Below are 15753 nucleotides of genomic sequence, written 5' to 3'. Positions count from 1 at the left end.
AGGGGCACTGTAATTCACAAACCTGCAGAGTTATAAATGACAGCAATCGTCCAAAAATAGACTGAAGTAAGGCTGCCAAGAGGACTTGAAAGCGGGGCAGAATTGCAGGAAACCGATTTCAGGAGGTAGACTGGAATTGCATTGAAAGCATAGGAAAAGAGGCAGAACGTCCACAATGATGCACTTGGCCAAAAAGGGCGTATGCGTTTTTTCCTGAATATATTCAGGAAAAAACGCATACGCCCTTTTTGGCCAACCAAGCAAGCTTGCAAAGGAAATCTGCACTACAATGAAGTCTCACTTCCCCCCGGTCAAAAGGGCCATCTGAAAAAAGTGTAAAATCCAGAAAGGCAGGACAGGCCATGGAGAACTGGGAGCCTTGTTATGCTGATGGGCGGGATGTAAATTGCCAACAACCACTCGGGAGAAGTGTATGGTGTTTCCTGAAACATCTAAAAAACAAAGCAACAGAACCTAGGGCACTTCCACTTATGGTCCTATAGCTTAGGGAAATTAAAATAAAAAAGACACAGCCACCCCAAAGTTTGGGACGCCTCTGTTTACAAGAACCTCGTTTACAGTACAAGTTCAACATCGCAGAAAGTGAAAAATGGATAAAGAAGTTGTGGTATTTACTTACAAAGCAATATCACTCAGCAATGAAATCTGTGTCATCAGGCCCTTAGCAGCACAATGAGTGGATTCAGGTATGATGATTCTAACTAAAGTAAGTCACACAGAAAAAGAAACTTCATAAGATATCAGTAATACACGGAATGTAAACTTGGCTACACAGGAACTGAATTACAGAACAGAACAGGGTCTCAAATTTAGAAAACCAACTTATGCTTGCTTAAGGGTAAAGGTGAGTTGGGGTGCTGCATAAAACCAGAGATTGAAATGAGCACAGATAAAGTTCCTTAAGTCAAATATCGAATAGACAAGAGCTACTCCTTGCTCAACGAAATGGACTCAACACCACATATTAAACGCCTAAGAATGTACCTGACTAGTAAGTATCTTAAAACCTATGGATTGCTATGTCTCCGAAAGAGAATCAAGCATGTGTACAGGGGCATAAACGCAGCAGTGATAGGATTGGAGAGGTTCGGTGAGCAAATGAAGACCCTTTGAAATCATATTGCATGGTACCCATTCCACGGGTTTCAACTACCCAGGTTTAAGGTATTCTTCCTTCAGCTAAAACATGCATGTGGAACCTAGAGTATGATCAACCATGTGATCGGGAGACGTGTTCAAATATGTCTCAGTTTTCCTCCCCTGGTACTCGGGTGCAACATTCCAGACGCTTTACTAACACTCTCCCCACTTGGAGAGTCAACGCCTTTAACCTCCTGTTTGGCCCAGTTTGCAATTTCTGCGGAAGATGAACAGGAATAGCGAGAACCAATGAGAGGCTAGCTGGAGGTGTCTGGACGGGCAAATTTAACTCTCATTTCCCACCAGGAAGAGGAATTAACCAAAGGCTCAGCACGCCGGGCCGGAACCAGATTAGGGCCTGAAGCCATCCTGCGGTGTTGCGGCCAGGTCACAAGAAAGCGAGTTGAAGAAAGGAGCTCAGGGGCACTGTAATTCACAAACCTGCAGAGTTATAAATGACAGCTATCGTCCAAAAATAGACTGAAATAAGGCTGTCAAGAGGACTTGAAAGCGGGGCAGAATTGCAGGAAACCGATTTCAGGAGGTAGACTGGAATTGCATTGAAAGCATAGGAAAAGAGGCAGAACGTCCACAATGATGCACTTGGCCAAAAAGGGCGTATGCGTTTTTTCCTGAATATATTCAGGAAAAAACGCATACGCCCTTTTTGGCCAACCAAGCAAGCTTGCAAAGGAAATCTGCACTACAATGAAGTCTCAATTCCCCCCGGTCAAAAGGGCCATCTGAAAAAAGTGTAAAATCCAGAAAGGCAGGACAGGCCATGGAGAACTTGGAGCCTTGTTATGCTGATGGGCGGGATGTAAATTGCCAACAGACACTCAGGAGAAGTGTATGGTGTTTCCTGAAACATCTAAAAAACAAAGCAACAGAGCCTAGGGCACTGCCACTTTTGGTCCTATAACTTAGGGAAATTAAAATCAAAAAGACACAGCCACCCCAAAGTTTGGAACGGCTCTGTTTACAAGAACCTCGTTTACAGTACAAGTTCAACATCGCAGAAAGTGAAAAATGGATAAAGAAGTTGTGGTATTTACTTACAAAGCAATATCACTCAGCAATGAAATCTGTGACATCAGGCCCTTAGCAGCACAATGAGTGGATTCAGGTATGATGATTCTAACTGAAGTAAGTCACACAGAAAAAGAAACATCATAAGATATCAGTAATACACGGAATGTAAACTTGGCTACACAGGAACTAAATTACAGAACAGAACAGGGTCTCAAATTTAGAAAACCAACTTATGCTTGCTTAAGGGTAAAGGTGAGTTGGGGTGCTGCATAAAACCAGAGATTGAAATGAGCACAGATAAAGTTCCTTAAGTCAAATATGGAATAGACAAGAGCTACTCCTTGCTCAACGAAATGGACTCAACACCGCATATTAAACGCCTAAGAATGTACCTGACTAGTAAGTATCTTAAAACCTATGGATTGCTATGTCTCCGAAAGAGAATCAAGCATGTGTACAGGGGCATAAACGCAGCAGTGATAGGATTGGAGAAGTTCGGTGAGCAAATGAAGACCCTTTGAAGTCATATTGCATGGTACCCATTACACGGGTTTTAACTCTCCAGGTTTAAGGTATTCTTCCTTCAGCTAAAACATGCATGTGGAACCCAAGTATGATCAACCATGTGAACGGGAGACGTGTTCAAATATGTCTCAGATTTCCTCCCCTGGTACTCGGGTGCAACATTCCAGACGCTTTACTAACACTCTCCCCACTTGGAGAGTCAGCGCCTTTAACCTCCTGTTTGGCCCAGTTTGCAATTTCTGCGGAAGATGAACAGGAATAGCGAGAACCAATGAGAGGCTAGCTGGAGGTGTCTGGACGGGCAAATTTAACTCTCATTTCCCAACAGGAAGAGGAAATAACCAAAGGCTCAGCGTGCCGTGCCGGAACCAGATTAGGGCCTGAAGCCATCCTGCATTGTTGCGGCCAGGTCACAAGAAAGCGAGTTGAAGAAAGGAGCTCAGGGGCACTGTAATTCACAAACCTGCAGAGTTATAAATGACAGCTATCATCCAAAAATAGACTGAAGTAAGGCTGCCAAGAGGACTTGAAAGCGGGGCAGTATTGCAGGAAACCGATTTCAGGAGGTAGACTGGAATTGCATTGAAAGCATAGGAAAAGAGGCAGAACGTCCACAATGATGCACTTGGCCAAAAAGGGCGTATGCATTTTTTCCTGAATATATTCAGGAAAAAACGCATACGCCCTTTTTGGCCAACCAAGCAAGCTTGCAAAGGAAATCTGCACTACAATGAAGTCTCACTTCCCCCCGGTCAAAAGGGACATCTGAAAAAAGTGTAAAATCCAGAAAGGCAGGACAGGCCATGGAGAAATGGGAGCCTTGTTATGCTGATGGGCGGGATGTAAAGTGCCAACAGACACTCAGGAGAAGTGTATGGTGTTTCCTGAAACATCTAAAAAACAAAGCAACAGAGCCTAGGGCACTGCCACTTATGGTCCTATAGCTTAGGGAAATTAAAATCAAAAAGACACAGCCACCCCAAAGTTTGGGACGCCTCTGTTTACAAGAACCTCGTTTACAGTACAAGTTCAACATCGCAGAAAGTGAAAAATGGATAAAGAACTTGCGGTACTTACGTACAATGCAGTATCACTCAGCAATGAAATCTATGTCATCAGGCCCGTAGCAGCATAATGAGTGGATTCAGGTACGATGATTCTAACTGAAGTAAGTCACACAGAAAAAGAAACATCATAAGATATCACTAATACACGGAATGTAAACTTGGCTACACAGGAACTGCATTCCAAAACAGAACAGGGTCTCAAATTTAGAAAACCAACTTATGCTTGCTTAAGGGGAAAGGTGAGTTGGGGTGCTGCATAAAACCAGAGATTGAAATGAGCACAGATAAAGTTCCTTAAGCCAAATATGGAATAGACAAGAGCTACTCCTTGCTCAACGAAATGGACTCAAAACCCCATATTAAACCCCTAAGAATGTACCTGACTAGTAAGTATCTTAAAACCTATGGATTGCTATGTCTCCGAAAGAGAATCAAGCATGTGTACAGGGGCATAAACGCAGCAGTGATAGGATTGGAGAGGTTCGGTGAGCAAATGAAGACCCTTTGAAGTCATATTGCATGGTACCCATTACACGGGTCTCAACTCTCCAGGTTTAAGGTATTCTTCCTTCAGCTAAAACATGCATGTGGAACCCAAGTATGATCAACCATGTGAACGGGAGACGTGTTCAAATATGTCTCAGTTTTCCTCCCCTGGTACTCGGGTGCAACATTCCAGACGCTTTACTAACACTCTCCCCACTTGGAGAGTCAGCGCCTTTAACCTCCTGTTTGGCCCAGTTTGCAATTTCTGCGGAAGATGAACAGGAATAGCGAGAACCAATGAGAGGCTAGCTGGAGGTGTCTGGACGGGCAAATTTAACTCTCATTTCCAACCAGGAAGAGGAAATAACCAAAGGCTCAGCGTGCCGTACCGGAGCCAGATTAGGGCCTGAAGCCATCCTGTGGTGTTGCGGCCAGCTCAAAAGAAAGCGAGTTGAAGAAAGGAGCTCAGGGGCACTGTAATTCACAAACCTGCAGAGTTATAAATGACAGCAATCGTCCAAAAATAGACTGAAGTAAGGCTGCCAAGAGGACTTGAAAGCGGGGCAGAATTGCAGGAAACCGATTTCAGGAGGTAGACTGGAATTGCATTGAAAGCATAGGAAAAGAGGCAGAACGTCCACAATGATGCACTTGGCCAAAAAGGGCGTATACGTTTTTTCCTGAATATATTCAGGAAAAAACGCATACGCCCTTTTTGGCCAACCAAGCAAGCTTGCAAAGGAAATCTGCACTACAATGAAGTCTCACTTCCCCCCGGTCAAAAGGGCCATCTGAAAAAAGTGTAAAATCCAGAAAGGCAGGACAGGCCATGGAGAACTGGGAGCCTTGTTATGCTGATGGGCGGGATGTAAATTGCCAACAACCACTCGGGAGAAGTGTATGGTGTTTCCTGAAACATCTAAAAAACAAAGCAACAGAACCTAGGGCACTTCCACTTATGGTCCTATAGCTTAGGGAAATTAAAATCAAAAAGACACAGCCACCCCAAAGTTTGGGACGCCTCTGTTTACAAGAACCTCGTTTACAGTACAAGTTCAACATCGCAGAAAGTGAAAAATGGATAAAGAAGTTGTGGTATTTACTTACAAAGCAATATCACTCAGCAATGAAATCTGTGTCATCAGGCCCTTAGCAGCACAATGAGTGGATTCAGGTATGATGATTCTAACTAAAGTAAGTCACACAGAAAAAGAAACTTCATAAGATATCAGTAATACACGGAATGTAAACTTGGCTACACAGTAACTGAATTACAGAACAGAACAGGGTCTCAAATTTAGAAAACCAACTTATGCTTGCTTAAGGGTAAAGGTGAGTTGGGGTGCTGCATAAAACCAGAGATTGAAATGAGCACAGATAAAGTTCCTTAAGTCAAATATGGAATAGACAAGAGCTACTCCTTGCTCAACGAAATGGACTCAACACCACATATTAAACGCCTAAGAATGTACCTGACTAGTAAGTATCTTAAAACCTATGGATTGCTATGTCTCCGAAAGAGAATCAAGCATGTGTACAGGGGCATAAACGCAGCAGTGATAGGATTGGAGAGGTTCGGTGAGCAAATGAAGACCCTTTGAAATCATATTGCATGGTACCCATTCCACGGGTTTCAACTACCCAGGTTTAAGGTATTCTTCCTTCAGCTAAAACATGCATGTGGAACCTAGAGTATGATCAACCATGTGATCGGGAGACGTGTTCAAATATGTCTCAGTTTTCCTCCCCTGGTACTCGGGTGCAACATTCCAGACGCTTTACTAACACTCTCCCCACTTGGAGAGTCAACGCCTTTAACCTCCTGTTTGGCACAGTTTGCAATTTCTGCGGAAGATGAACAGGAATAGCGAGAACCAATGAGAGGCTAGCTGGAGGTGTCTGGACGGGCAAATTTAACTCTCATTTCCCACCAGGAAGAGGAAATAACCAAAGGCTCAGCGTGCCGTACCGGAACCAGATTAGGGCCTGAAGCCATCCTGCGGTGTTGCGGCCAGCTCAAAAGAAAGCGAGTTGAAGAAAGGAGCTCAGGGGCACTGTAATTCACAAACCTGCAGAGTTATAAATGACAGCTATCGTCCAAAAATATACTGAAGTAAGGCTGCCAAGAGGACTTGAAAGCGGGGCAGAATTGCAGGAAATCGATTTCAGGAGGTAGACAGGAATTGCATTGAAAGCATAGGAAAAGAGGCAGAACGTCCACAATGATGCACTTGGCCAAAAAGGGCGTATGCGTTTTTTCCTGAATATATTCAGGAAAAAACGCAAACGCCCTTTTTGGCCAACCAAGCAAGCTTGCAAAGGAAATCTGCACTACAATGAAGTCTCACTTCCCCCCGGTCAAAAGGGCCATCTGAAAAAAGTGTAAAATCCAGAAAGGCAGGACAGGCCATTGAGAACTGGGAGCCTTGTTATGCTGAAGGGCGGGATGTAAATTGCCAACAGACACTCGGGAGAAGTGTATGGTGTTTCCTGAAACATCTAAAAATCAAAGCAACAGAGCCTAGGGCACTGCCACTTATGGTCCTATAGCTTAGGGAAATTAAAATCAAAAAGACACAGCCACCCCAAAGTTTGGGACACCTCTGTTTACAAGAACCTCGTTTACAGTACAAGTTCAACATCGCAGAAAGTTAAAAATGGATAAAGAAGTTGTGGTATTCACTTACAAAGCAATATCACTCAGCAATGAAATCTATGTCATCAGGCCCTTAGCATCACAATGAGTGGATTCAGGTATGATGATTCTAACTGAAATAAGTCACACAGAAAAAGAAACATCATAAGATATCAATAATACACGGAATGGAAACTTGGCTACACAGGAACTGAATTACAGAACAGAACAGGGTCTCAAATTTAGAAAAACAACTTATGCTTGCTTAAGGGTAAAGGTGAGTTGGGGTGCTGCATAAAACCAGAGATTGAAATGAGCACAGATAAAGTTCCTTAAGCCAAATATGGAATAGACAAGAGCTACTCCTTGCTCAACGAAATGGACCCAACACCGCATACTAAACGCCTAAGAATGTACCTGATTTGTAAGTATCTTAAAACCTATGGATTGCTATGTCTCTGAAAGAGAATCAAGCATGTGTACAGGGGCATAAACGCAGCAGTGGTAGGATTGGAGAGGTTCGGTGAGCAAATGAAGACCCTTTGAAGTCATATTGCATGGTACCCATTCCACGGGTTTCAACTACCCAGGTTTAAGGTATTCTTCCTTCAGCTAAAACATGCATGTGGAACCTAGAGTATGATCAACCATGTGATTGGGAGACGTGTTCAAATATGTCTCAGTTTTCCTCCCCTGGTACTCGGGTGCAACATTCCAGACGCTTTACTAACACTCTCCCCACTTGGAGAGTCAGTCCCTTTAACCTCCTGTTTGGCCCAGTTTGCAATTTCTGCGGAAGATGAACAGGAATAGCGAGAACCAATGGGAGGCTAGCTGGAGGTGTCTGGACGGGCAAATTTAACTCTCATTTCCCACCAGGAAGAGGAATTAACCAAAGGCTCAGCATGCCGGGCCGGAACCAGATTAGGGCCTGAAGCCATCCTGCGGTGTTGCGGCCAGGTCACAAGAAAGCGAGTTGAAGAAAGGAGCTCAGGGGCACTGTAATTCACAAACCTGCAGAGTTATAAATGACAGCTATCGTCCAAAAATAGACTGAAATAAGGCTGTCAAGAGGACTTGAAAGCCGGGCAGAATTGCAGGAAACCGATTTCAGGAGGTAGACTGGAATTGCATTGAAAGCATAGGAAAAGAGGCAGAACGTCCACAATGATGCACTTGGCCAAAAAGGGCGTATGCGTTTTTTCCTGAATATATTCAGGAAAAAACGCATACGCCCTTTTTGGCCAACCAAGCAAGCTTGCAAAGGAAATCTGCACTACAATGAAGTCTCAATTCCCCCCGGTCAAAAGGGCCATCTGAAAAAAGTGTAAAATCCAGAAAGGCAGGACAGGCCATGGAGAACTTGGAGCCTTGTTATGCTGATGGGCGGGATGTAAATTGCCAACAGACACTCAGGAGAAGTGTATGGTGTTTCCTGAAACATCTAAAAAACAAAGCAACAGAGCCTAGGGCACTGCCACTTTTGGTCCTATAGCTTAGGGAAATTAAAATCAAAAAGACACAGCCACCCCAAAGTTTGGAACGGCTCTGTTTACAAGAACCTCGTTTACAGTACAAGTTCAACATCGCAGAAAGTGAAAAATGGATAAAGAAGTTGTGGTATTTACTTACAAAGCAATATCACTCAGCAATGAAATCTGTGACATCAGGCCCTTAGCAGCACAATGAGTGGATTCAGGTATGATGATTCTAACTGAAGTAAGTCACACAGAAAAAGAAACATCATAAGATATCAGTAATACACGGAATGTAAACTTGGCTACACAGTAACTGAATTACAGAACAGAACAGGGTCTCAAATTTAGAAAACCAACTTATGCTTGCTTAAGGGTAAAGGTGAGTTGGGGTGCTGCATAAAACCAGAGATTGAAATGAGCACAGATAAAGTTCCTTAAGTCAAATATGGAATAGACAAGAGCTACTCCTTGCTCAACGAAATGGACTCAACACCGCATATTAAACGCCTAAGAATGTACCTGACTAGTAAGTATCTTAAAACCTATGGATTGCTATGTCTCCGAAAGAGAATCAAGCATGTGTACAGGGGCATAAACGCAGCAGTGATAGGATTGGAGAGGTTCGGTGAGCAAATGAAGACCCTTTGAAGTCATATTGCATGGTACCCATTACACGGGTCTTAACTCTCCAGGTTTAAGGTATTCTTCCTTCAGCTAAAACATGCATGTGGAACCCAAGTATGATCAACCATGTGAACGGGAGACGTGTTCAAATATGTCTCAGATTTCGTACCCTGGTACTCGGGTGCAACATTCCAGACGCTTTACTAACACTCTCCCCACTTGGAGAGTCAGCGCCTTTAACCTCCTGTTTGGCCCAGTTTGCAATTTCTGCGGAAGATGAACAGGAATAGCGAGAACCAATGAGAGGCTAGCTGGAGGTGTCTGGACGGGCAAATTTAACTCTCATTTCCCAACAGGAAGAGGAAATAACCAAAGGCTCAGCGTGCCGTGCCGGAACCAGATTAGGGCCTGAAGCCATCCTGCATTGTTGCGGCCAGGTCACAAGAAAGCGAGTTGAAGAAAGGAGCTCAGGGGCACTGTAATTCACAAACCTGCAGAGTTATAAATGACAGCTATCATCCAAAAATAGACTGAAGTAAGGCTGCCAAGAGGACTTGAAAGCGGGGCAGTATTGCAGGAAACCGATTTCAGGAGGTAGACTGGAATTGCATTGAAAGCATAGGAAAAGAGGCAGAACGTCCACAATGATGCACTTGGCCAAAAAGGGCGTATGCGTTTTTTCCTGAATATATTCAGGAAAAAACGCATACGCCCTTTTTGGCCAACCAAGCAAGCTTGCAAAGGAAATCTGCACTACAATGAAGTCTCACTTCCCCCCGGTCAAAAGGGCCATCTGAAAAAAGTGTAAAATCCAGAAAGGCAGGACAGGCCATGGAGAAATGGGAGCCTTGTTATGCTGATGGGCGGGATGTAAATTGCCAACAGACACTCAGGAGAAGTGTATGGTGTTTCCTGAAACATCTAAAAAACAAAGCAACAGAGCCTAGGGCACTGCCACTTATGGTCCTATAGCTTAGGGAAATTAAAATCAAAAAGACACAGCCACCCCAAAGTTTGGGACGCCTCTGTTTACAAGAACCTCGTTTACAGTACAAGTTCAACATCGCAGAAAGTGAAAAATGGATAAAGAACTTGCGGTACTTACGTACAATGCAGTATCACTCAGCAATGAAATCTATGTCATCAGGCCCGTAGCAGCATAATGAGTGGATTCAGGTACGATGATTCTAACTGAAGTAAGTCACACAGAAATAGAAACATCATAAGATATCACTAATACACGGAATGTAAACTTGGCTACACAGGAACTGCATTCCAAAACAGAACAGGGTCTCAAATTTAGAAAACCAACTTATGCTTGCTTAAGGGGAAAGGTGAGTTGGGGTGCTGCATAAAACCAGAGATTGAAATGAGCACAGATAAAGTTCCTTAAGCCAAATATGGAATAGACAAGAGCTACTCCTTGCTCAACGAAATGGACTCAAAACCCCATATTAAACCCCTAACAATGTACCTGACTAGTAAGTATCTTAAAACCTATGGATTGCTATGTCTCCAAAAGAGAATCAAACGTGTGTACAGGGGAATAAACGCAGCAGTGATAGGATTGGAGAGGTTCGGTGAGCAAATGAAGACCCTTTGAAGTCATATTGCATGGTACCCATTACACGGGTCTCAACTGTCCAGGTTTAAGGTATTCTTCCTTCAGCTAAAACCTGCATGTGGAACCCAGAGTATCATCAACCATGTGAATGGGAGACGTGTTCAAATATGTCTCAGTTTTCCTCCCCTGGTACTCGGGTGCAACATTCCAGACGCTTTACTAACACTCTCCCGACTTGGAGAGTCAGTCCCTTTAACCTCCTGTTTGGCCCAGTTTGCAATTTCTGCGGAAGATGAACAGGAATAGCGAGAACCAATGAGAGGCTAGCTGGAGGTGTCTGGACGGGCAAATTTAACTCTCATTTCCCACCAGGAAGAGGAAATAACCAAAGGCTCAGCGTGCCGTACCGGAAACAGATTAGGGGCTGAAGCCATCCTGCGGTGTTGCGGCCAGCTCAAAAGAAAGCGAGTTGAAGAAAGGAGCTCAGGGGCACTGTAATTCACAAACCTGCAGAGTTATAAATGACAGCTATCGTCCAAAAATAGACTGAAGTAAGGCTGCCAAGAGGACTTGAAAGCGGGGCAGAATTGCAGGAAACCGATTTCAGGAGGTAGACTGGAATTGCATTGAAAGCATAGGAAAAGAGGCAGAACGTCCACAATGATGCACTTGGCCAAAAAGGGCGTATGCGTTTTTTCCTGAATATATTCAGGAAAAAACGCATACGCCCTTTTTGGCCAACCAAGCAAGCTTGCAAAGGAAATCTGCACTACAATGAAGTCTCACTTCCCCCCGGTCAAAAGGGCCATCTGAAAAAAGTGTAAAATCCAGAAAGGCAGGACAGGCCATGGAGAACTGGGAGCCTTGTTATGCTGATGGGCGGGATGTAAATTGCCAACAGACACTCGGGAGAAGTGTATGGTGTTTCCTGAAACATCTAAAAAACAAAGCAACAGAGCCTAGGGCACTGCCACTTATGGTCCTATAGCTTAGGGAAATTAAAATCTAAAAGACACAGCCACCCCAAAGTTTGGGACACCTCTGTTTACAAGAACCTCGTTTACAGTACAAGTTCAACATCGCAGAAAGTGAAAAATGGATAAAGAAGTTGTGGTATTTACTTACAAAGCAATATCACTAAGCAATGAAATCTATGTCATCAGGCCCTTAGCATCACAATGAGTGGATTCAGGTATGATGATTCTAAGTGAAATAAGTCACACAGAAAAAGAAACATCATAAGATATCAGTAATACACAGAATGTAAACTGGGCTACACAGGAACTGAATTACAGAACAGAACAGGGTCTCAAATTTAGAAAACCAACTTATGCTTGCTTAAGGGTAAAGGTGAGTTGGGGTGCTGCATAAAACCAGAGATTGAAATGAGCACAGATAAAGTTCCTTAAGTCAAATATGGAATAGACAAGAGCTACTCCTTGCTCAACGAAATGGACTCAACACCGCATATTAAACGCCTAAGAATGTACCTGACTAGTAAGTATCGTAAAACCTATGGATTGCTATGTCTCCAAAAGAGAATCAAGCATGTGTACAGGGGCATAAACGCAGCAGTGATAGGATTGGAGAGGTTCGGTGAGCAAATGAAGACCCTTTGAAGTCATATTGCATGGTACCCATTACACGGGTCTCAACTCTCCAGGTTTAAGGTATTCTTCCTTCAACTAAAACATGCATGTGGAACCTAGAGTATGATCAACCATGTGATCGGGAGACGTGTTCAAATATGTCTCAGTTTTCATCCCCTGGTACTCGGGTGCAACATTCCAGATGCTTTACTAACACTCTCCCGACTTGGAGAGTCAGCGCCTTTAACCTCCTGTTTGGCCCAGTTTGCAATTTCTGCGGAAGATGAACAGGAATAGCGAGAACCAAAGAGAGACTAGCTGAAGGTGTCTGGACGGGCAAATTTAACTCTCATTTCCCACCAGGAAAAGGAAATAACCAAAGGCTCAGCGTGCCGTACCTGAACCAGATTAGGGCCTGAAGCCATCCTGCGGTGTTGCGGCCAGCTCAAAAGAAACCGAGTTGAAGAAAGGAGCTCAGGGGCACTGTAATTCACAAACCTGCAGAGTTATAAATGACAGCTATCGTCCAAAAATAGACTGAAGTAAGGCTGCCAAGAGGACTTGAAAGCGGGGCAGAATTGCAGGAAACCGATTTCAGGAGGTAGACTGGAATTGCATTGAAAGCATAGGAAAAGAGGCAGAACGTCCACAATGATGCACTTGGCCAAAAAGGGCGTATGCGTTTTTTCCTGAATATATTCAGGAAAAAACGCATACGCACTTTTTGGCCAAACAAGCAAGCTTGCAAAGGAAATCTGCACTACAATGAAGTCTCACTTCCCCCCGGTGAAAAGGGCCATCTGAAAAAAGTGTAAAATCCAGAAAGGCAGGACAGGCCATGGAGAACTGGGAGCCTTGTTATGCTGATGGGCGGGATGTACATTGCCAACAACCACTCGGGAGAAGTGTATGGTGTTTCCTGAAACATCTAAAAAACAAAGCAACAGAACCTAGGGCACTTCCACTTATGGTCCTATAGCTTAGGGAAATTAAAATCAAAAAGACACAGCCACCCCAAAGTTTGGAACGGCTCTGTTTACAAGAACCTCGTTTACAGTACAAGTTCAACATCGCAGAAAGTGAAAAATGGATAAAGAAGTTGTGGTATTTACTTACAAAGCAATATCACTCAGCAATGAAATCTGTGTCATCAGGCCCTTAGCAGCACAATGAGTGGATTCAGGTATGATGATTCTAACTGAAGTAAGTCACACAGAAAAAGAAACATCATAAGATATCAGTAATACACGGAATGTAAACTTGGCTACACAGGAACTGAATTACAGAACAGAACAGGGTCTCAAATTTAGAAAACCAACTTATGCTTGCTTAAGGGTAAAGGTGAGTTGGGGTGCTGCATAAAACCAGAGATTGAAATGAGCACAGATAAAGTTCCTTAAGTCAAATATGGAATAGACAAGAGCTACTCCTTGCTCAATGAAATGGACTCAACATCGCATATTAAACGCCTAAGAATGTACCTGACTAGTAAGTATCTTAAAACCTATGGATTGCTATGTCTCCGAAAGAGAATCAAGCATGTGTACAGGGGCATAAACGCAGCAGTGATAGGATTGGAGAGGTTCGGTGAGCAAATGAAGACCCTTTGAAGTCATATTGCATGGTACCCATTCCACGGGTTTCAACTACCCAGGTTTAAGGTATTCTTCCTTCAGCTAAAACATGCATGTGGAACCCAGAGTATGATCAACCATGTGATCGGGAGACGTGTTCAAATATGTCTCAGTTTTCCTCCCCTGGTAGTCGGGTGCAACATTCCAGACGCTTTACTAACACTCTCCCCACTTGGAGAGTCAGCGCCTTTAACCTCCTGTTTGGCCCAGTTTGCAATTTCTGCGGAAGATGAACAGGAATAGCGAGAACCAATGAGAGGCTAGCTGGAGGTGTCTGGACGGGCAAATTTAACTCTCATTTCCCAACAGGAAGAGGAAATAACCAAAGGCTCAGCGTGCCGTACCGGAACCAGATTAGGGCCTGAAGCCATCCTGCGGTGTTGCGGCCAGCTCAAAAGAAACCGAGTTGAAGAAAGGAGCTCAGGGGCACTGTAATTCACAAACCTGTAGAGTTATAAATGACAGCTATCGTCCAAAAATATACTGAAGTAAGGCTGCCAAGAGGACTTGAAAGCGGGGCAGAATTGCAGGAAACCGATTTCAGGAGGTAGACTGGAATTGCATTGAAAGCATAGGAAAAGAGGCAGAACGTCCACAATGATGCACTTGGCCAAAAAGGGCGTATGCGTTTTTTCCTGAATATATTCAGGAAAAAACGCATACGCGCTTTTTGGCCAACCAAGCAAGCTTGCAAAGGAAATCTGCACTACAATGAAGTCTCACTTCCCCCCGGTCAAAAGGGCCATCTGAAAAAAGTGTAAAATCCAGAAAGGCAGGACAGGCCATGGAGAACTGGGAGCCTTGTTATGCTGATGGGCGGGATGTAAATTGCCAACAACCACTCGGGAGAAGTGTATGGTGTTTCCTGAAACATCTAAAAAACAAAGCAACAGAACCTAGGGCACTTCCACTTATGGTCCTATAGCTTAGGGAAATTAAAATCAAAAAGACACAGCCACCCCAAAGTTTGGAACGGCTCTGTTTACAAGAACCTCGTTTACAGTACAAGTTCAACATCGCAGAAAGTGAAAAATGGATAAAGAAGTTGTGGTATTTACTTACAAAGCAATATCACTCAGCAATGAAATCTGTGTCATCAGGCCCTTAGCAGCACAATGAGTGGATTCAGGTATGATGATTCTAACTGAAATAAGTCACACAGAAAAAGAAACATCATAAGATATCAGTAATACACGGAATGTAAACTTGGCTACACAGGAACTGAATTACAGAACAGAACAGGGTCTCAAATTTAGAAAACCAACTTATGCTTGCTTAAGGGTAAAGGTGAGTTGGGGTGCTGCATAAAACCAGAGATTGAAATGAGCACAGATAAAGTTCCTTAAGCCAAATATGGAATAGACAAGAGCTACTCCTTGCTCAACGAAATGGACTCAACACCCCATATTAAACGCCTAAGAATGTACCTGACTAGTAAGTATTTTAAAACCTATGGATTGCTATGTCTCCGAAAGAGAATCAAGCATGTGTACAGGGGCATAAACGCAGCAGTGATAGGATTGGAGAGGTTCGGTGAGCAAATGAAGACCCTTTGAAGTCATATTGCATGGTACCCATTCCACGGGTTTCAACTACCCAGGTTTTAGGTATTCTTCCTTCAGCTAAAACATGCATGTGGAACCTAGAGTATGATCAACCATGTGATCGGGAGACGTGTTCAAATATGTCTCAGTTTTCCTCCCCTGGTACTCGGGTGCAACATTCCAGACGCTTTACTAACACTCTCCCCACTTGGAGAGTCAGTCCCTTTAACCTCCTGTTTGGCCCAGTTTGCAATTTCTGCGGAAGATGAACAGGAATAGCGAGAACCAATGAGAGGCTAGCTGGAGGTGTCTGGACAGGCAAATTTAACTCTCATTTCCCACCAGGAAGAGGAATTAACCAAAGGCTCAGCATGCGGGGCCGGAACCAGATTAGGGCCTGAAGCCATCCTGCGG

General features: G+C 43.8%; 1 long non-coding RNA gene across 6 annotated transcripts in view; it reads right to left on the bottom strand.

Moving 5' to 3' along the window:
• Positions 1–15753, bottom strand: part of LOC307181088 — a 430747-nt gene that overhangs the window by 43576 nt on the left and 371418 nt on the right. For 4 of the 6 annotated variants that reach the window (XR_013825865.1, XR_013825868.1, XR_013825869.1 and 1 more), the window contains exon 4: positions 11698–11775. The exons of the other annotated variants lie outside the window; for them this stretch is intronic. This is a non-coding gene — a long non-coding RNA (uncharacterized lncRNA). Of the gene's footprint in view, positions 1–11697; positions 11776–15753 lie in introns of those variants that run through there. 6 annotated transcript variants of the gene reach the window in all.

Source organism: Stenella coeruleoalba (assembly GCF_951394435.1).
Source record: "Stenella coeruleoalba genome assembly, contig: scaffold_109, whole genome shotgun sequence".
Taxonomy (NCBI): Eukaryota; Metazoa; Chordata; class Mammalia; order Artiodactyla; family Delphinidae; genus Stenella; species Stenella coeruleoalba.
The sequence above is the reverse complement of the archived record's forward strand: the minus strand, read 5'-3'. Positions and strand labels throughout refer to the sequence as shown.